General features: G+C 35.1%; 1 long non-coding RNA gene across 1 annotated transcript; it reads left to right on the top strand.

The window, feature by feature from the left end:
• The first annotated feature begins 19,805 nt into the window (after positions 1 to 19,805).
• LOC145113286 (uncharacterized) lies at positions 19,806 to 21,121 on the top strand. The gene is made up of 2 exons (XR_013710758.1): positions 19,806 to 19,947; positions 20,143 to 21,121. It is a non-coding gene; the product is annotated as an uncharacterized LOC145113286 (long non-coding RNA).
• The last annotated feature ends 342 nt before the right edge of the window (positions 21,122 to 21,463 follow it).

The raw sequence follows: 21,463 nt of genomic DNA, 5'->3' as shown, positions 1-21,463 counted from the left end.
GTTTTGTAAAATTCGCCAAAAATTGTAGAAAAATCGTATGAAAACGTGAGTGTAGTAATTTTAAAGGTATAAACCTGAAATGTTTGCATGTAAAACAGTTTTGAAAAATATTACCATTAAGGTGGTCAAAACAGTTCGAGATTGGACCAAAACGTTTCTGTCAAGGGCTGATTTTTGAGTTTAAGTTATCCATGTTTGTACACAACACTTGTTTTTGCTATTTTAACTGTATAAATCGCAGATCTACAAGTTTACATGTATTATATGTGATAAAACATACTTTTCTCAAAGTTTTTATGAAGATCCAAGTGATAAACTTCATGTTCTTAACATATTATTAGATTTATGAAGTAAACAACACATAATCACCAAATAATTCATGAAGACACACAGAGTCATGCATATACACATAGATCTACACAAAACAACTTGTATTCTTCCCCAAAACAAAGTAAAAATTGAAAATAGGAGGGTATGAACTTACCTTGAGGTTTTTGATTTGGTTTTTGGTGATGATATGGGAAGATTTTCGGCCCTAGCAACACCTTGAAGAAGTTTTCGAACTTAGAGGGTTATAAGAAGCAATATCACGAAATGGCATGAGTTAAGAAGAGATTTTTGAAGAGATCAAGAAGTTATATCATAGATCTAAGCAAAAACTTACCAAAGATGATGATATTGATGAAGAATCCTCTTAAAAGCACCCACAAAGTTCAAAAATTTTAGAGTAAGATGAGGAAGTTTCTTGAGAGTGTTTGGAAGTGTTTGAATTGGGAAATGGAGGTGGTATGGTGGGGGGTTTGGCCGAGGTTAATAAGAGAAGAGATAGAGAGAGTTTGTGAGGTGATGTTGCATGGAAATCCACCATGCAACAATGATGTGGCCAATGCACAAATTTCCTTATTTTCCATTTTTTTTTGTCTAATAAGCATAGTGGATAATGGGTAATAGGCCGAAAATTTGGGCTTAAGAGAGGTGAGGATGAATTGATTTGGCCCATCATTAGTCTTGTTCGAATTTACGAAGTTTAATAATATTTTTCGGCCCATTGGGACCCTTAAGAAGGTTCACGGCCCAAAATGGTAAAAAGGAATGGGTTTATGGCCCATTAGAAATAAGAAGGATTATTCTAGGCCCATATGACCCAAAATACCCTAATCTCATGGAGGTGGGTCCACTTAGAGCCCAAATAGGGTTTCTTGGCCAAAGATAGTCAAATTTAAAATTTATTGGTCCATTAGGCCCAATAAGAGCATCCTAACCCATAATTACTTGAACCGGGATTTTCTAGGGTTTTCAATCCATAGTTGACTATATGGAATGTATTGTATTAGGTTTTGAACTTAAATCAAGAGTTTGGACTCAAATGGATGGTTTTGATTAAGCATAGAGTATGATTTTCACTTAGAGTACATGCTTTACAGTAGATGATGTTTACATGAGAAAAGAACTTCCTAGCAAAAATGCTAGTTGTGACATAGTATAACTACGACGTCTGATGAAGCGTTGTGCAGGGATTATAACTGGTCACATAGCTCAGTTATAGGACTCACTATATGCATTAACCGGATTCTTTAACTAGAAACCATGGTTTTGGTTTCTCTGCTTATCAAGCATTTTAAGTATGGATTTACTTATAGTTTAACTCTCTATCAAGCATTTTAAGTATGGATTTACTTATGGTTTAACTCTTTATCAAGCATTATCAGTATGGATTACTATTGTTTATCTATTTACCAAACATTTTAAGTATGGATTTACTTATGGTTTAACTCTTTATCAAGCATTTTCAGTATGGATTACTTAAGGTTTATCTATTATTCAAACATTTTAAGTATGAATTTACTTATGGTTTATCTCTTTAAAAAATCATTTCAATCACAAATTTACTTATGTTTTCTTTCTTTATCAAGCATGGTTTTAACCACGAAAGAAATACTTTCTAGACTTATAAAGTATCATTACTGCGGTTAGCAGAAAACCTGTAACTCTCACCAACCTTGTGTTGACCCTCAAATCACATGTATTCTCAGGAAATCAGTGCACCAGTCTTTAACAGAAGATTTGTTCATGGATTTTCAGGCAGTCTAGTTTCATTTAGTTTTTGTTATGTCGGCCTACTTGTTAAGGCGAATTTCTGAACCTATTATTATATGTATGAACCTTGTATTAGAACTTTAAACTGGGAAGTAACTGCTATGTTGTTATTGTTGTAACTTGTGATGTATATTCAATTTGCTTGTGATCCATGAACTAAGTCGCACAGCCCAGCGTATTCCGCCGCCTCGACCGGGGGTGTGACAAGAATAATCTTCACTTCTTGTTCCTTTGAATGAGAATTCTTCAATGATCACTGTTGCGCTTTGAAAAGTAACAAATGACTAAAAAGTCCCTGTGGATCACAGAAGGTGAAGTTGTACTTGAAGTTATGTGACAGGTTGCATTGAAGCCTCCTCAATCAATTTTCTGCTATCTATTAACCTGCTGAAGTGATCCAGAAGAATCGGTCTCTCTGTTGCTTTCTCGGAAGATTCTCAAAGCTAAAAGTGCTGATTTTCAAGAATCCTTACTAGAAGCCTCCTCACCCAATGTGTGTTCAAAGTTAAATTTTTGAAGAAAAGCCCAACTGTTCAAGATGAAGTCACAAATATTCATTTGCTCATCTTGAAGTTGTGAAGAAATCGAAGATAAAGGCTGAAGCCAAGCACAAAGTGAAGATTGAAAAGAAAAGAAAGCTACAAACCCATGGGGAGTTTGTTAGCTTATAAGAAAAGAAAGCTATAAACCAAGGGGGAGATTGTTAGGTCTAAATTTATGGTTTATACTTTGCTTTTCTAAGCATTTTATAGTTTTCGGTCTAGGGCCGAAATCCACTTCAGCTTCCTTGTTGGTTGAACCGAATTCACATGTGATTTCGGTCAGGCCTTTCGGTTTGGGCTTTGTATTTTAGTCGAAGTATAAATAGTGTTGCTTAGGGACGTGTAAAGTAGTGACAAGTGAGGAGGGAACGTGATTAGGGGTTGCCATATTGTTGGAACGTGTTTTAGAGAGAGAAAGAAGAGAGAAAGTGTGTGTGTGTGTGTATGAATCTTGTGTACCAGATTATCAATCAATACATTATGTGCATTGAAGATTCATCTTGTTCTTCTTCTTCTTCTTCTTCTTGTGTATTCTATCTTGCATCATCCACTTGATTGGGATTCCGCACCATCAAGTGGATCAGATTGATACATCAAATCGAATTTGGGAATTACATCCTAAACCCCATGCTCCATGACGCGTCATCACGATACTAAAACATAACCACATAAACAATTAGCAAACAAACGAGAAGGTTCACACTCTCGAGTTCCCTAGATTCATTGTGGTCTTCCTGGTCTCAGGTATATATCATGTGCTTTCAGTAGTACGGTCCCAATACTACCTTCCACACCTATTTATACCCTCCTCAGGGACTACCTCGACTCCTCCAAGTCACCCTTCATAACTGATACATTCCTCAAACTATAAGGCGTCGTACACACCCAAGCATCCCATAGGGACTCCCTAAGACTCCCTTCCTTACCCTCTCTGCTATCAGCTGCAGAAGGAACTTCCATAAATACCACTTAACTACTGCATGAACACAATTACATACTACTAGTACTAGATAATTCTTCGAATGACAGGTCCCACACTACAACGGTTGGACTCAAACAACAGTTGCGCAATAGAGTTAACCTATCCTTCTAAAATTATCCAATCTCAATAATATGTAATCCAACACATTCATCCACTAATTAGCCAGGTGCAACAGAATTTCCTAAAGCATAAATCATGCAACATTCGATCATCATGCAATTCAACTCAAAACATACCCTATATAGGCCATCCTAACAAGTGATTGATCTGACACTAGCACGCAAATCTAAAAGCTCATACAAATAGGCACATAAAGGCATCTCTCCTAGCATTCAATTCGGAGCAGATCCTTAGCCCCTAATCTAGCTTGCAATTCTCCTATAATAACATAAAACATATAATTTTTATGGATATGTTGGGAAGACTTACTTGAGCTTGGCTGATTGCACGCATCGCACCCTTTTTCTTTTTATAAAAACCCTTAGATTAAATGTTTCTTTTTATGGAAAACCTACCAAACCATCGATTTGAGTCCATGCACACCCGAGAGTATGCCTGAATCCCTCAAACCAAGGCTCTAATACCAACTTGTAACATCCCATAAAATACGGATAAAATTTTGTTTTTACTTTCATTCAAACTAATATCAAAATAGTCAAAAGAGTATCATAATAAAATGTTATCAGAGTACAAATTCCAAAAATCTCTAAATGCGGAAACCATAGGGTGATGCGGTGCGATCAGGTCGGACCCTTCCCTTTTGAACTGGAAGCACTTGAAACATAGACAAAAAACTGTAAGCACAAAGCTTAGTGAGTTCCCCCAAAATACCACATACTAAACAACATGCAACCAAGCATATCTAGGTGCTTGCCTACCCCTTCGGTCTATTTCAACCGGATACTATTAACCATATCTGAGTGCTTGCAATCCCCTTAGGTTTATTTCAGCCGGATACTGTCAAGCATATCTGGATGCTTGAAATCCCCTTTGGTCTGTTTCAACCGGATACCGAGTCTATTTCACCCCCTACTACTACCACATAATATCATAATAGGAATCATAGAATCATCAAGCAAATACCTGCATAACTGACAATTATCACAAAGACAATCATCACGCTACATCATAAACTAGTGGGCTGGCATTGGTGCCTTCGACCCACGGATACAGTGATGGAAAACTCACCTCATACTGAAGGTATTGAATCGCACTCAGCGGATGACTCGCGAAATCATCTCCCTAACGCATAAGCATAAAATCCTAATTAGAAATTAGGCCACATTCTAACCTGAAGGTCCAAACCCTAATTCTTGACTTAAGGCAAAAAGGGCTCCTTTATCCTTGCCTCATTGGGCCTCCCTCCCTCCAAGGCCTAAATCCATACAAAGTCCAAAAAGGCATCCAAGCCCAACTACAAGACCTCTAAGGCCCAATATGGCCTAAGAACACCTAATGTGGCCTTACGCCTAAAAATGTCCTGCTACAATAGTTGGGCCTGAGGCCCAACCTAAACAAGTCCAAAGCCCAACCAAAACACGAGCCCGAATGTCTTCTAAGCTCACAGACTGCGTACGCGTAATGTACATGGCTTGAACGCCCAACATACGTTGATGACAATATGGAGTCTAGACATTGACCCAGTATGCACAACGTACTCTAGAGTACGCCCAACGTACTGGCCAGTCAACCCAACTTCGATCCCAATTCTTAATCCAATCAGCTTTAATGTCCAAAACTTAGATCCAAGCTCATAATAATGTCTTAAGCCATAAAGTTGCAAACTTTATGCTTTTGCATGCCTTATTGGGGCTCAAACTGTGAATTAAACCCACAACCTCACTTAGGAGGTCACTAACACATGCATGGTTGAGTCTTAACCTCCAATATACGATTTTTATGACTCCATACACTTCCAAGAGTCCAAAAGGACAATTCACATTGCCTAGAGTAGCTCAAACTATAAGAAACCAAGTTATGGGACCAAAAGATGCCAAAATATACCCTAAACCTAGATCTAAGCTTAGAATCATCAAGGTTCATGCTTAATACCTTCAATGGGCTAGAAATGGTGCACAAACTTTGGATCTAAAAGCTCCTTCTTCTCCTTTTCTTCCTCCCAAACTCCCTTCTCCTTTAGAAACACCAAAGAACACCACAAACACTCAAGGCAAGCTCAAAATGCACTCAAGGAGGTAGGGTTCAAGATTTGCACTAAAACGACAATGGAGGTTGAAAGGGTAATGGACTTGATGAACTTAAGGTCTTTAAATAAGGTGCAAACCCTAATAATTAGGGTTTCCCCTGGATTGAGTACGTCGAGCATACGCATGGGTACGCCAAGCGTACGCCGGGATCACCCCGATGGCGCGCATGCAAGGAGTACGTTGTGCGTACCTAGTGTGTTGGAGCTGTTGGATTACTGTCTAAGTCCATAACTATATTTGGTATGTACTTGACCCGACCCGACATGGTCCATTTAGGTTGCACTTCACCGGCACAATTTATATGGATAGTCTTTTGAGAATAGTATATTTATGATTTATATTAATATATTATAAGTTCTAATATATTAATATGGAATCATATTATTTAATTAGTATTGATCAAGAATTAATTTAGAATTAATTAAGTGATCAAAAAGAACTAATTAAATATGGACTCTTATATATATGGAATGGGCCAAGTTCATTTAGGTTGGGCTAAGCTTTCATGGATGGTCCATGGAGCTTTTAACCCATGGATCCTATGTAAATGAAAGGTCATGGGTATTAGGGTTTACATGGATGTAACCCTAATCCTCCATAATATATAAAGGGGTCCTTGGCTCACAAAATTGGAACAAGTGTGTGAAAATAAGAGTGGGCCGATTTTAGTGTGCATACATATTCTCTCAAGTTCTTCCAAGGTGTTTTGGTGATTTGTGATTCCATTTGAGGCTTCCACACTATTGGGGCTAAGCTCTTAAAGCTTGAAGACATCAAGCTACATCAAAAGGTATGTCATCTAACTAGAACTTTGTAGTATAGGTGCTTCATAATATGATAGTTAGGATGAACCCTTGGAATAGTTAATATTTGCATGTATAATAGAGAAAACATAGATCCAAGGTTTATAGGGTTGCATGTACACCATAGGAGTGTTAGAATGCTCAAAACCCAACAGTGGTATCAGAGTCATGGGTTGTTTTCTGTTATATTGATGCAAATGTTTTATTTTCAAGTTGGAAAAAAAAAGGAAAAAAAAATATGTCGTTTGTCAAATTTTAAGATAATTACTTGTTTTGTGAAAAACGAATTATTTGTAAAATTTGAATCATTTGTTATATGAGTTGAATTAGGTCAAATTTAGTAAAAGATAAAATGATATGATTATTTTATTAGTTTTAAAAGTTTGATCTAAATGTTTTAAGGAATTACAAATTTTGTCATAAAATTTTGGAGCTCAAAAGTTTTTTTTAAAGTTGTAATCTTAAGGGTTTTTGAAGCTTCCATAAGTTATGGATATGAATGTTTTTTTTAAAAAAAAAATTTGATTCAAAGTTTTTATGGAGTTACAAAATTTGGTGTTAATGTTTTAAAGAATTCCATAACTTGTTCTTAAGTTATGGAACATGGAAAGTTTCATCATAAAACACCATTAATTCCATAAGTTATGGAATCCAAAGGTTTTCAAGAATTACAAAACTTGCCCTCAAGTTTTGGAATTTGGAAAAAGTTTTTTTTATGATAGAAAAAAAGAATTGAATTCTAAAACTCTTGGGTTCATAACTTAAACAATTAATTAAATGGTTTTAATTTTGAATTTAATAATTGGAATTATGATGTTTTTATTGAATAATTCAATTAACTATTATGGACTTTATTAATAGATAATTAAAGTGTTTAATTAAAAGAGAATTAATAATTCCATAATGACATGGTTTAAATTTAATTAAATTAAGAGTATAGTTTAATTAATAGATTAAACCACCAAGTATTTTTAATGTCTAAAATACACCCTTATACTATTATAATATTAAAAGTTTAATATATATTATATGTATAAGAGCAAGTCGTCTTACCATTAGTAGGCCTCATTCACGAAGTCGGTCTATAAGGGTGGTATAAGGTTACTGCCTATAAAATGGCAGTTTAATGGGTGTCCACTCTCACCCACCGCTTCCTTGACTGGTGGAGGGTCGTTAGCCGAACAGGTAGGACAAGGACTATAATTCTCCCTTCATTAAAAGTATTAATGATAAATACTAAGTAACTAAACTTTTTATAAATTCCCAATCTTAGTTACTTAGGAAAATGTGAATAAGGTGCTAATCCATGAAATTACACTTTGCACTTTGTTTAAGCTGTTAGTGGAGCGTGTGTGGTTAACCGGCACACTAACCTGGACTTAACAAGGTAGGCAAAGGGTAACTTAATGTTTATCATAGTATCGTTGGAGCGTGTGTGGTTAACCGGCACATCGATTGAGGGGTAAATATTAAGGGTACCAAGTATATTTGCATGGTTACTTCACACCTTGTTTTGTGATCCTCGGCATCCCAGTCACAAAACCTGAAGGGCACACTCGAGATTGAAACATGCCATTGAAAAGTTCAATGAATCTCAAAAGAATCTAGGAGTTTCAAAACCAATTAAAACCTAATAATACATTTCGTTTATCTTGGTGGAAATTGGTGAATCGTCATTCACCTACCTTCAAATATTTTATAGCTTGGATTACGACATCCCTCTTCCAAGTTATAAAATAGTTTGTTGGGTCCTAGCCTTAATATATCATATTGGGTGTTATATGAAGGACTTAAATCAACTTTACGTGAATTTCTTCCATTGTTGATGTCTGGTTTAGACAACAACGATCTTCCCAAACCAAGCTTTCCTAATGAATATGACTTCCCGAGTTTGGCTCATGGAAGTCATACTTCTCTTCCTCCACCTCCTCCAATTATTCTCCCTAACCCACAAGTTCAAGGTCACTCAAGCCCTAATGGCAAGCAAGGTCTATGTGTGATCACATCTTAGAGATGAAGTCACATATTGACAAGCCGGGAGAGTTGGGTGTCAAAGTCTTGAGAAAGTTGGATGTTCAATCACTTTCTAAGTCACATAGTGAGTTCCTGTGGGACTACTATGAAACAGACTATGACAAGAACCTTAATGATCATATCTATTTGCTTGGTGCTGCTGAATCAGCAATGATTTGGAACGATAGTAAAGCAAATTTGATTAGAAGATCAACTTCCCAAAAACTTTATGGACAGTGACAATGGTGACACTGGAAATCCAGAAAAAGCATTCTCTTCCCAATGGAAAGGGATTGGCCATAGTCAACCCGGTTGAACAAATAGTAAAGAGAAAGGCTAAGTCTGAGATAGTCCCATTACCAAAGGTTCCATATGTTTATTTTGCCAAAGGAAGGGGCGTTGATTGCAAAGCTGCCAAATTTACCCAAGAATGTTAAAGTCAATAAGTTTGACTCTACATCAGGTAGAGCCCATTATCTAACTCTGTTAAGTTCTATTCTGAGATCCTCATTACATGATGTGACTGGGTCACATGTTGATGTTTTAAGAATCAAAGAATAGAGAGAAATCTTAAAGGAAGTATATGTTGATTCTGATCGCGAAGGTGGATTTCGATCGCATCAGAATTTTGAGCAGTTGCTTAAGAAGTTATGATATATTGCTAAGGAATAGATAACACCAATTTTCCATGTGGATTGTAAGGATAAGTTTTTCCGCAAAGTTTTAAAATAAAAGAAAATTGTTTAATTTTATTTATTTGAAGTATCCTTACAATGGCATTTGTGGAAAATTGTTGCTTATATGATTCCACTGACGGCAATATTGAAAAATGGATTTGATTCTTTCATTTGTGGTAGTGTCTAAATTTACCAAATCAAGAAAGTTCCTCATCACCCAAGTTTCAATTGGACCGAAACTTGGAATCATGCAAGTTGAATAGTATGATGAATGAGAACTTTCAAGCATTGGAAAATCAAGACTAATTACTTGTTCACATGGATGTGTGAGTCAAGTGAAGGACTAAAGGGATCGAGTACACATTCTTGTGCACTGGTCATGTCCACCACAAAGCTCGTTAAGACTATTTGATTTACTAAAGTTTAGTAAATATGGTTATACTTACAAGTTTAAGTATAATTCTGAAACATTGGAAAAGTCTCAATGTATGGCAGAACGAATGGGAAGAATCAAATTAGGCAGAAAGATAAAAGTTTCTCAAATCTGAAAAGATGGGAGAGTACTTTAGTATCATGTTTGTGATCATCTTAATGATTTAGAAATCATATCACAATTAGTCCTCTAAAGGTCATCTTAGTGCATTCTTATGACTAAGAAGAGGAGTCATGAATTGTTGAAATGGTTAGATCAGGAAGATGAGTCATACTTCGTTCCAAAACAATTCTTAGAGTCATACTCCAAGATTGTAACTTGAGTGACATATCTTAAAGAAAGGTTTAAAACACTTGTCAAATGTAAGAGTAAAAGTGTCCTACTCTTGTACATTTGAAATTGGTAAGTTGTGATGTTTTGGATAAAACAAAGACCAACTAAGGCCAATTGTGTGAAGTGTTTGTCTTGATAAAGAATCCGCACTATCTCTTGAATATTTGGCAAGATAGTCTTATATGTCAAGAGGATAGTGGGAGTCTTAAAGATCCTAAAAAGAATTTCAAGAACTAATCAAGAATAAAACCTGAGGTTCTTCACTAGCACACGACTTGAGGTTTATAACCTATCGTGTTGACATATTCTGTGACCATTCCTGTTAAAGTTGGCTTTACATAGGAGTTCTGAAAGTTATCAATTGGTTGCATAATAACTTGGAAGCAATGGCAGGCCCTGTACTGCCAGGTGGCAAGAAGTTAAGATTGCATAAGTTCAGTCCATATGAGTTTGGATTTGTCATTATCCTTGTCTTGTGATTATGGTTTTGACGATTCACATGGATAAGAACACATACACCATAAAATCTAAGGGTCATAAGGTTTCTCTCCAATTCATGAAAATGATGGTGAGGAAACACTTCCACCAAGTAGATTTGAAGAAGATGGCAAAAGGTCTAAACAATTGAGACTATGATTACGGCATCCCTTTTCATAGTTCTGAAATTGTTTAGACACACATGCATGCTATCTAAGGAAAGGTGTATGATTTTGATAAAGTTTTATCAAAGCATCTCGTATTAGAAATCTGAACTTTGGTAAGAAAGTCAATAAAGTATTGATTTCTAGAAGTCCAGCTGATTTCTGAGTACATGTCAAAGCTAGTGGGAGCATAAGTGTTATGCTAATAATCATCATGTTAGTGGGAGCATGATAATTATTGTTAGTGTTGCAAGTTAGCAATGTTAATTATAGAAAACAAAAGTTTCAATTCGTGAGGCTGCAGGGATTGAAAAAGTTGTTTTGCTATAATTAAGGGAGAGGATATACTTCATTTCAGTTCTAAAGGCTTAGATTGAGACCTTAATCATCTTTAGTCAAGAATATATATATGAATTTCATGTTGGATTGTTTCAACTTAAGGAAATTCTATATATTGCGTTCTCAAAATTCGATTATGATTACGACATCCCTCTTCATAGTCAAATTTTGAAAACATGGCAAATAAAAATATTGTAGCAAAAGACTAGTCTAGAATCATGTCTTTATGTGAGACATCATGAATCGTGTACCATTTGCTTTGGGTATAGGATCGATTGCATGTGCTATAATATTTTTCATTTCTAAATTTTTCCAAATGCCCAAAGGCATTAAGAAGGGAAAAGGTCTAGAATTGGATATGACTAAAATGATTAAGCAATTGTCGAGGACAATCTGAGGTTTACCAAAGATTGGTTGCTCAGGGACAGTTGGAAGTATAGTGCTAATTTTGGAAGGACCATATTGATATATTCTGAAAAGAGGCATCTCTTATTCAGAAGTGATAGTCAAAATGAGAATATGGAGTTGTCTCCATAGGTGGAAGTTATCTGTGTAAGATTAGAAAACTTAATGCAAGAAGCATGTCCAAAGCAATGTACTTTGAATATGAGACTTAGTTTCCATGGAGTTGATCTCCATTGGAATACCTTATAATGACTGTTGACAAGTCTTTGTGACTTTGTACATATTCATTACAGGAGGGTCAGTGCATATAAGTTTAAAATCTAAACATATTTCGATAAATGATAGGAATTTGAATTTCTCACATTTTTCGATAAGGATTTGGGAGTGTGAAATTAGAATCATTGAAATTATGTTCAATTGGTTTATTTCACAAAGTAAGGATCATAGACAAACATAGAGTGCATACTTGGTGTATGGCAAAGCTATTGTTTAAGAAAAACATAGTGTACATCCTTGGAGCATGGGACAACTAGTGTTTTTAATTCAAGTATAAAGTTGATAAAATCGAAACAATGAATAATGAGTAATCAGTATGGTGATAAATAAAAGTGTTTATTTATATTCATAGGGTTTGATACCATATTTGATTCATTTATTCTTGTGTTTCACTTTGCATGTTTTGACTTCCAGAATAACTAAGTCGCTCTTCCTGAATGATTAAGTTATTCAAACCATCCACAGTCGGTCATATGTTGGAAGTAGATATGAATCAAGACTGTCATGGGTTGGTTTGTAGAGGTCCAAGTTGGTGGACAAAGTGGTGCTACAACACTCATGAGTGCTCATAAGTTCTGAGTATTGGATTCAACCCACGCTCATTTGAATCACTTCATGGATTTTATCACGAGTGATCATGAGATGATAATATCTTATATTCTTAAAACCTAGAGATATGAGTTGTTACTATGAGTTGGTTATACATTCATTGCACGAAAACGCATTGGTAACTCGATGTTATAAAATGTGCCTTTGTGTATGATTCAACAAGTAGTAGAACAAGCCATATGAGTCGAAGTTTATCCATTCCTTTTACCTTCGGGATAAAAGCGATATATGTGGGCCCCTCGATGATTTAGCGATGACACATGTGAGTGTTTGGCCAAGCCAGGACTGATTTGATTTGTTCAATCAGTCAGTCATCATAAATCGAAAATCGGGAAACAACAAATGGACAGAGAGAATGATTATAATCCATGTCTCAGTCCATATGATATCTAGAATGGAGGAATATATGATCCCTTATCTAATGGACAAGTCATTGACAAGGTCAGAGTTCGACAACGGCTTTAAGAGCTACGATTGCCAGTTAGGTTTTGAAGTCATACTCAATAATAGTTTTAGACTTATCCAAGTGAGAGACTGTTGGATTAATGTCTAAGTCCATAACTATATTTGGTATGTACTTGACCCGACCCGGCATGGTCCATTTGGGTTGCACTTCACCGGCACAATTTATATGGATAGTCTTTTGAGAATAGTATATTTATGATTTATATTAATATATTATAAGTTCTAATATATTAATATGGAATCATATTATTTAATTAGTATTGATCAAGAATTAATTTAGAATTAATTAAGTGATCAAAAAGAACTAATTAAATATGGACTCTTATATATATGAAATGGGCCAAGTTCATTTAGGTTGGGCTAAGCTTTCATGGATGGTCCATGGAGTTTTTAACCCATGGATCCTATGTAAATGAAAGGTCATGGGTATTAGGGTTTACATGGATGTAACCCTAATCCTCCATAATATATAAAGGGGTCCTTGGCTCACAAAATTAGAACAAGTGTGTGAAAATAAGAGTGGGCCGATTTTAGTGTGCATACATATTCTCTCAAGTTCTTCCAAGGTGTTTTGGTGATTTGTGATTCCATTTGAGGCTTCCACACTAGTGGGGCTAAGCTCTTAAAGCTTGAAGACATCAAGCTACATCAAAAGGTATGTCATCTAACTAGAACTTTGTAGTATAGGTGCTTCATAATATGCTAGTTAGGATGAAACCTTGGAATAGTTAATATTTGCATGTATAATAGAGAAAACATAGATCCAAGGTTTATAGGGTTGCATGTACACCATAGGAGTGTTAGAATGCTCAAAACCCAACAGGAGCATGGAAATGATCTACAAATAATAAGTGATAGTTAGGTTGTATTTTCCCTTTATTGTATTTATGGTGTAAATACTCTCCCTCCTATATAAAGGGAGAGTTGGTCATCTCTTAAAAAAACTAGCACATTTTTCTTACCATGTAATCTAGAGAGAGAGAAAGTGGTGGGTTCTCCCACCCAGGGAGAGTTTCTCTCCCACCATGTTCTTCATGCAATATTATTATTATCTCTCTTTGTTCTTAGCCTTCTTCCATGAACTCATAATATGTTCTTCGTGTTCATACTTACAAAAACACGATTAATCTCGAGATATCTTACTTCCGCATCCACCGTTCGTAGAAAAATGGGTTCCTACAATTGGTATCAGAGCCGTACCTTGAAGGTTCAAGCGACTAGTTCAAGGGAACGACTCCCGTTCGGTGATTATCTTGTGATTTTTCCGTGTTTCTGCAAGCAAAAAAAAAATTTGGGTTTCAAACCGGAATTTTTTTTATGAGTTCGTTCTTAGTTCTATCTTCCGGGTTGACTCAAATCTTAGTTAAAAATAAATTGTTGCTGCTGCTGCTTGTTCAAATTTCTGCTGGAAATAATGTTCTTAAAAGTTATTATTTTTGATGTTGAAGAAATGAAAAATATTTGGTGAAGAAATTATTTTTGTGGTCTCCAAAATGTTGAAGAATTTGTTCCAGGAAGCTCTTTTTTCTTGGATGAGAAGACACAAATTTAATGGGCTTATTTTCAAGAGAAGTGGATAATATTTTTTCCCATCAACTTTTTCTTCACAAGAGGTATAAAGTTCCTATTCTTCTAACTTTTCCTACTGTGAATCTAATGTTGAAGACCATTTGGACGTAAATTGTGTTTGTGAAAAGCACTTTGTCCTTTTTGCTCTTTTGGGTAAAGAGTAATTCACTCACTTTTGCCTTCCCAAGTAAAAAACATGTGACATGGTCCAATCCCATCACCTTTTGTCCCTAAAAAACCTCCTGCACACTCCTCATCTTTGCCTTCCCAAGACTATTTTTTGACTTAAAATGCTTTATAAAAGATTCCCTCAATAAAATATGAATAAATGGCCTTTGCGGTACCATTTTTCATGAAAAAATAGCATTTTTCGTCATGTATTGAGCCCTTCTCGGAGCCCAGAACCGCAGCCAAAAACTGCCTACCGGAGCCTCCTAAGAAGCCTCCCCGCAGCCCCTCTCAGGCCTTGGTCCGCAGCCTCTCAGCTAAACCTGGTCCGCAACCCCTTAGCCTAGCCGAGAAGCTCGCAGCCTTCTAAGCCCTCTGACCGCAGTCTCGGATCAGCAGCCTCGGATCCGCAGGCACTGACCCGTAGTTCGGACCGCAGGCTTCCTTCTCCGGATCGGACCGCACCTTGTCTTACTTCTCGGACCGCAGCTGCACTTCACAGCTCGGACCGCAACTACTTACCTTTCGCAACGATGCTCCATCCGAAGTCAAATCCCAGACCCGCAATCAGCCTACATCCGGAACCTCCATGACTCCGGCTCCTCCTCTTGCCTCCGGTCCATCAGCAGACTTCGCCCCCTCTCCTCCTTCAGCCCCCATCCTTCTCCATCCTCCTTCAGCCCTTCCCCTCCTCCCTCCTTCTTCCTTAACCTTTTATCCTTCTTCCCTTATTCCTTCCAGCCCCTTATTTTTTTTAACGACAATTTTTTTTTATTCAGTTTTTTTTAATTATGCCAATTATTTTTATTTCAGCCAATTTTTTTTTAAACACCAATTAGCTTATTCTGAAATAATATTTTTTTTTGCCAATTATTTTATTTAGCCAATTTTTTTTACACCAATTAGTTTATTCTGCAATAATATTTTTTTATGCCAATTATTTTATTTAGCCATTTTTTTATTAAAACCAATTTTTTATTAAAACCAATTTTTTTAATCCAATTATTTTATTTAACACCAATTTTTGCCACAACCGCACCCTTGGATTGTCACATTGGTTCATTTCATGCCGATTATTTTTGGAAGATTACTCCATACCGCAGTCGGACTTCATATTATTCTTTGTGATACTTGCACCACAACGACGATTGATCAACAAAGTTGTTCCGCATACATCTAGGGAGAGCTTCTCTTAGCTCTTGGTATCCGACACTCTCCATCCGATGATTTGTTGATTTTTGATATCCGGTCATTGGTTATCAAAAATAGGGAGAGAATATCATCCGAATTTGGTTATTATGATTGTTTGAGTTTGGATTTTTGAAGACTTCTGAAGACGATTATTTATTTAGTGATGCGATGTGGCACTTATTTTTGGTCTTAACGGATCAAATTTTTGGCATTACTCGATGTTTTCCGATTCAGATTATTTATTATTCGGACTCTACCACATGATGATTTTGTGTTCGCATCCGGTTCAGATCTTATGGTTTCACGAGTTTGGATTTGTGATATGTTGAAGACGAAGATTATTTTGGCAATGTGACGTGGCACTTATTTTTGATCATTGGATCAAATTTTTGGCATTGCTGGACCATGTTTTTGGACTCACATTATTTTTATCCAGACTACATTTTATGGATGCTTCACATTTTTAGCAGGTTATTCTTTGAAGAATCTTGGTGTATTATGATTCGAGAACTCGAGATGTTTTTTAGACTTTTTGAAGCCGAAGTGTTTCTTTTATTGGATCTTCTATTTGTTCATGGTGACCTCCTTCTTCGGGTGATTATGACTGGTTTGAAGATTTGGATCTTATCTTTTCTGCTTCATTGGTGGTGTTTTGAAGCCGAAGACCTTCATTGTTTAGAGATTCATGGCCAGTTTCAGACTTCACAGACACTTCAGAGTTTCAGAGACATTTCAGCATTTGGTTCTCACTATGTTTCATTTTATTACCACACTTGCTAGTCGGATTACTGTATTATAGCCTTGTATCACTTATTGGATCTCTAAAAAATTGTAAGCATTTAGAGAGAGAATGTTGAAGCATGGAAATGCTCTACAAATAATGAGTGATAGTTAGGTTGTATTTTCTTTATTGTATTTATGGTGTAAATACTCTCCCTCCTATATAAAGGGAGAGTTGGTCATCTCTTAAAAAAACTAGCACACTTTTCTTACCATGTAATCTAGAGAGAGAGAAAGTGGTGGGTTCTCCCACCCAGGGAGAGTTTCTCTCCCACCATGTTCTTCATGCAATATTATTATTATCTCTCTTTGTTCTTAGCCTTCTTCCATGAACTCATAATATGTTCTTCGTGTTCATACTTACAAAAACACGATTAATCTCGAGATATCTTACTTCTGCATCCACCGTTCGTAGAAAAATGAGTTCCTACATAGTGTACGCCCATCGTACTCACAAACCCTCCATCACCTTTTAAATTGAATTGAAATAGATTAAGTCATTAGCTTCATACTTGGCGACTCGGGTGCTACAGTGGGGTATGACTGAAGGTACTAAAATCAAATACATTTCTTCGGGCGACGGAGGATGGACGGTGAATTTTGGTTTTATGGATAATGGTTCTTTGATTGAAGGTCGGTTCAAGCTCTTATGGAGTTACTTTACTGGTGCATGACGAATATAACTTATTTTGTAATATTAGTTCCTAAAAGGTGAAACAATCATCTTTACTTCTATAAACAAAATGAGATTCTTACATAACAAGCTCGAGATGTATTTGTTGTTAATATAGTTCTTATTAAACCACTATAACTATTTATACCAATGCACTCTCAATTTTTTCTTATTAGAACATTATACTTTCTTTATATTTTGTTTTGCTATTTGTTGAAAATTTTCCTTTGTTATAAACTGCAATCATCGAGGAATGGATCAGACAATACTTAAATTTCAAGGATTTCTAGAAAATAAAGTGACATTTTCATTTAAAATTTCCATATTCATTGAGATTAGTGTTCTTTCTGCGTTTGCTCTAGCATGCAACAAGACAATTTAAACAAAAACTCACATGGCACTTGGGTAGACCTTAAGCAACATTTCAGAAGGTTTGGTAACCGGTACCGGTACCGGTACCGGTACCGGTACCGGTACCAGGACGCTACTTAGAGGGAGAGGTAAAAAATAATTAAATAACATAAAAATATGGTTTCTGTTAATGGTCTTCTACGATAGGTTGGGGTTTGGATTTCCACCTCATAACTAGAAAATGATTAGTGGTAAACTTGATACCACCTTTCGTAAGTATTTTGCTTGAGTGAGTATGTAATGCCAACATTATCTAATATATTTTTGGATTTTTTTTAAATTGAAAAAAAATGATTAAAATTTTTATGCATAAGCCATGACTCGTGATCAAATAGATGAATATAGTAGTAAGACCCTTGTGGGTTTGGATGAAATCTTTATCATCTATAACAATATGAACATTTAAAAAAACAATCTACAATTTTAAAATTTTAAAATTGAATACCAAGTCTTTTAAAGTTAGAAAGGATATGCATTATGTAACTAATTTTAATGACATTAAATCTCTATAACACGATAAAACATACTTTTAGAAAAGTAAAATAAACTACATAATTTTTCATCTATGAAAAGCAAAAGACACATTGAAGTATAAACTATTAAAAATGATATCCATCATTCAATATTTAATAAAAGACTATCATTAAACGTAAAGTATAAAATTAAGAAAAGTGCACCTTACATAATATAGAGTACATATTTAACTGGAAATTTTATAACATGGTAATTAAAAAAGTATAATTTGATAGTTTAATACAAAATTGATTTAAAAAAAAAAATAAAGAACAAGAAACTTGGCGTGTTCTGTGTATATTCGTTTTATCATATTTGCTCCCAATGCATTGCCTATAAAAAAAAATAAACAACTTTATATGAGTGATATAACTATAATTCGGTAGATTTGTCATAGTATAATGCTGTAATAGAAGCAAATGAAAGTAGGATGCTATAAAAGAAAAGAAAATAAATACATTTTTTATATCGGTCAACCTAGCTACCGGACGGGTATAATACTAGTTATCTAAAAGTGACTGGGATGCGAATATCCAACTATATAACACTTTGGTGAAGGACGCTACTAAACGCCATAGAACTTTGGCACCTAGTAGCGGATTGGAAAATTATATGACATCAAACTTTGTAGGCTACTTTTACGTTGAGTAATTTAACAACCTTGACATTTTGGCTTTGTGGAAAGAAAAATGAACTGTAATTTTCGCTTCTAGTCCCCATGACCTGTGATTAAACCTTCAAAGCTTCTAAGGTAACTTCACAATATGTTTTTTTCTCTTAGAGGCAAGGTCATATCGGAGCGAAGGTCACGATTCTTCGTCCAGTCGATCGAAGTATGTGTTTGCTTGAAGAACTACTTTGATGTTGTTGAGACGATACAAAGTTGCGTTCGGATTGAATGGTCGTTTTTACCGCTTGTTAAAGAGCACATCCAAGAAGAAGAAGAGCTTACAGAAGAACTATCATCTCCAATGGTCGAAGTAGATGAAAGTGATTTCGAAGAGTTCTCATATTAAAAACGTTCAATTTCACGAAGAATACCAATTTCAAAACTATAATTACTAGTATTTTCAGTTTCAACATTTATGTTTTTATGTAATTTGAGTTCATATGCAATTCAAAGTTCAAACTATGTTTTTTTTATGAAATTTGAAGTTCATGTTTTATTGGCATAAAATTTAAGTAAAAAAACTAGATTTTTTTCAGGATAAAATGAAACCGACTTTTCTATAACCGAAACCAGTTTGACGGGTTATGTCTTGAAGTCCAAAAAACCAAAAAATTTAATCGAAACTACTAATATATACGGGATTTGGAAGAGACTAAAATGACTTATTTAAATGTTTATTACGGGTGACAATTGGGTTGGGTTCGTGTTAATAGATTGACCCGAAAACTCAAACACACAACCCAACTCAACCCATAAAATAAACATGTTGGTCAGAAATTTTAATCCAAACCCGTTTATATTTAATCGGGTTATAGATTAGATGAGGAATCGACACCCGTACAATTTATCAAAAATCTAATTTATACAAATACAAAGCTTTTGATACAAATAACTCGGTGCATGTCTTAATGGATTTATAGTTGGCGGCCCATTAAGAATGGTTGAATACTTTGAAGTTTAATAGCCCCTACTGGCCCATTTGATATGGTACGTTCTTTGATACCAGGGTTTCAGATAGTCATAGGATAAGGTGCCGACATACGCTCTACCAATTTGAAATTTTCTTCGACGTAAATCGTCTTTCTTTCGTTTTCAAATTCACACTAATCATCTGAATTATTTTAAATTCTGAATTATATTTCCGAATCAGGTAATTGATTTCTGAGTTTTGAAGCTTGTTATTTGGGTGTTTGTTTCGAAATCGGTTGGACCAGTTTACAATAAGAGATACTGTTATTAATACTATTTTCTTTTTGTTTAGCATATATATTTTACACTAATGGGATTTTAAGAATGTTATGCATGTTCTAATAGGTTATATGATTCTTGTTAAATTGCGAAACAGGTGCAATTTGGTCGAATTACTGTTACTCAAAGGTTGGTAACCATGAGATTTAGCTCAAATCACATGTGCGATTAGTATTAGTTTGGTTGAAATCTAATGATTGATAATTTTATTGGTGAACTTTTTATAGATTGGAGTAATATACGAGATTTATGAATCTTAGATTTGGGTGATTATTAATTTTCTAGAAATATACCCCAATGGTTTGGAGAAAAACTTACACTTCCATGGATTTTGGATGAACATATTTTCACAAAATGGGTTTCTCGGTCTTTGTATTAAACATCTTCAAGTTTTAGATGTTGCATATAAGCTTTTTAGCGAAACCATCCCTTGTTTTCTAGGAGAGTTGAATGTCATGGTTAAGAGAACTACAAGTTTGATCCCTCCAAGCTACACCATCAATATATGCGGGGAACAAAGATCCATGACATGTACTTTCCTAGACAACGAGGGATGGTTCCTGTAAAGCCTTATGTATTTTCCAACGATTGAAGAGTTGAAGTTTTGCACAAAGATCGAGGAGTTCTATGGTGAAGTTTTATTTGAATGATTTCTAAGGTGTAATTTGTTTTTCAATCCATTGGGGTATATTTCCAAAAAAATTTGATATTGTTCAAATCTAAGACTCTTAAATCTCGTAAAGCGTTTATTTTTGAGCAAATAAAGTTAGTGTCATTTGGTTTTAACCAAAGTAATGTTGAAGTATTAAGAGCTAGCAAAATTGGGCTAAACGTCATGGTAACCAATTTTTGCATATTCTCAAATTTGTTGCAAGTCAGTACAACATGAGCTGCACTTTTGAGAGATAATGGAGCAGATAAAACCAAGTTTAAGCAAATGATTTGCTCATAGTAGGCCTAATGTCTATTTTTTGCACTATTTTACCTCTATTCTTGAAGTACATATTGTGTTGTATAAAAGGTTATACTTATTTACCTTTGATCATAAGGCTATAGCATTGCCAAGTTTGGATTCAGATATGACGCTCTTTATTTACATTTATTTTGATCATATGTCTATACGAATTGGACCGGATTATCATGAGTAATGGCATGCAACATTTCATAAGTAGTATAAACGGACATGTCATAGATATGGCATATAAAAATATCGTTTTAGACCTTGTAATGGTTTGTTTATATTTGCTTTTTCTATATGAAAAATGCTATAATGGAAATGTGTATTATGTAAATTAATTAAATAATCAATTAGGCAATATTTTAAAAGCTTATTGGTATTAATCCGTGGATGGTTAACAAGTGCGATAAATTTGTCACTTCTATGTGAAATTGCATATCTCTAAAGTCGTTAAACTAGT

The sequence above is a fragment of the Lactuca virosa genome, chromosome 5, assembly GCF_052849685.1.
Source record: "Lactuca virosa cultivar CGN04683 chromosome 5, Lactuca_virosa_CGN04683_v6, whole genome shotgun sequence".
Lineage (NCBI taxonomy): Eukaryota > Viridiplantae > Streptophyta > Magnoliopsida > Asterales > Asteraceae > Lactuca > Lactuca virosa.
This window is presented reverse-complemented; position numbering and strand designations above follow the sequence as displayed.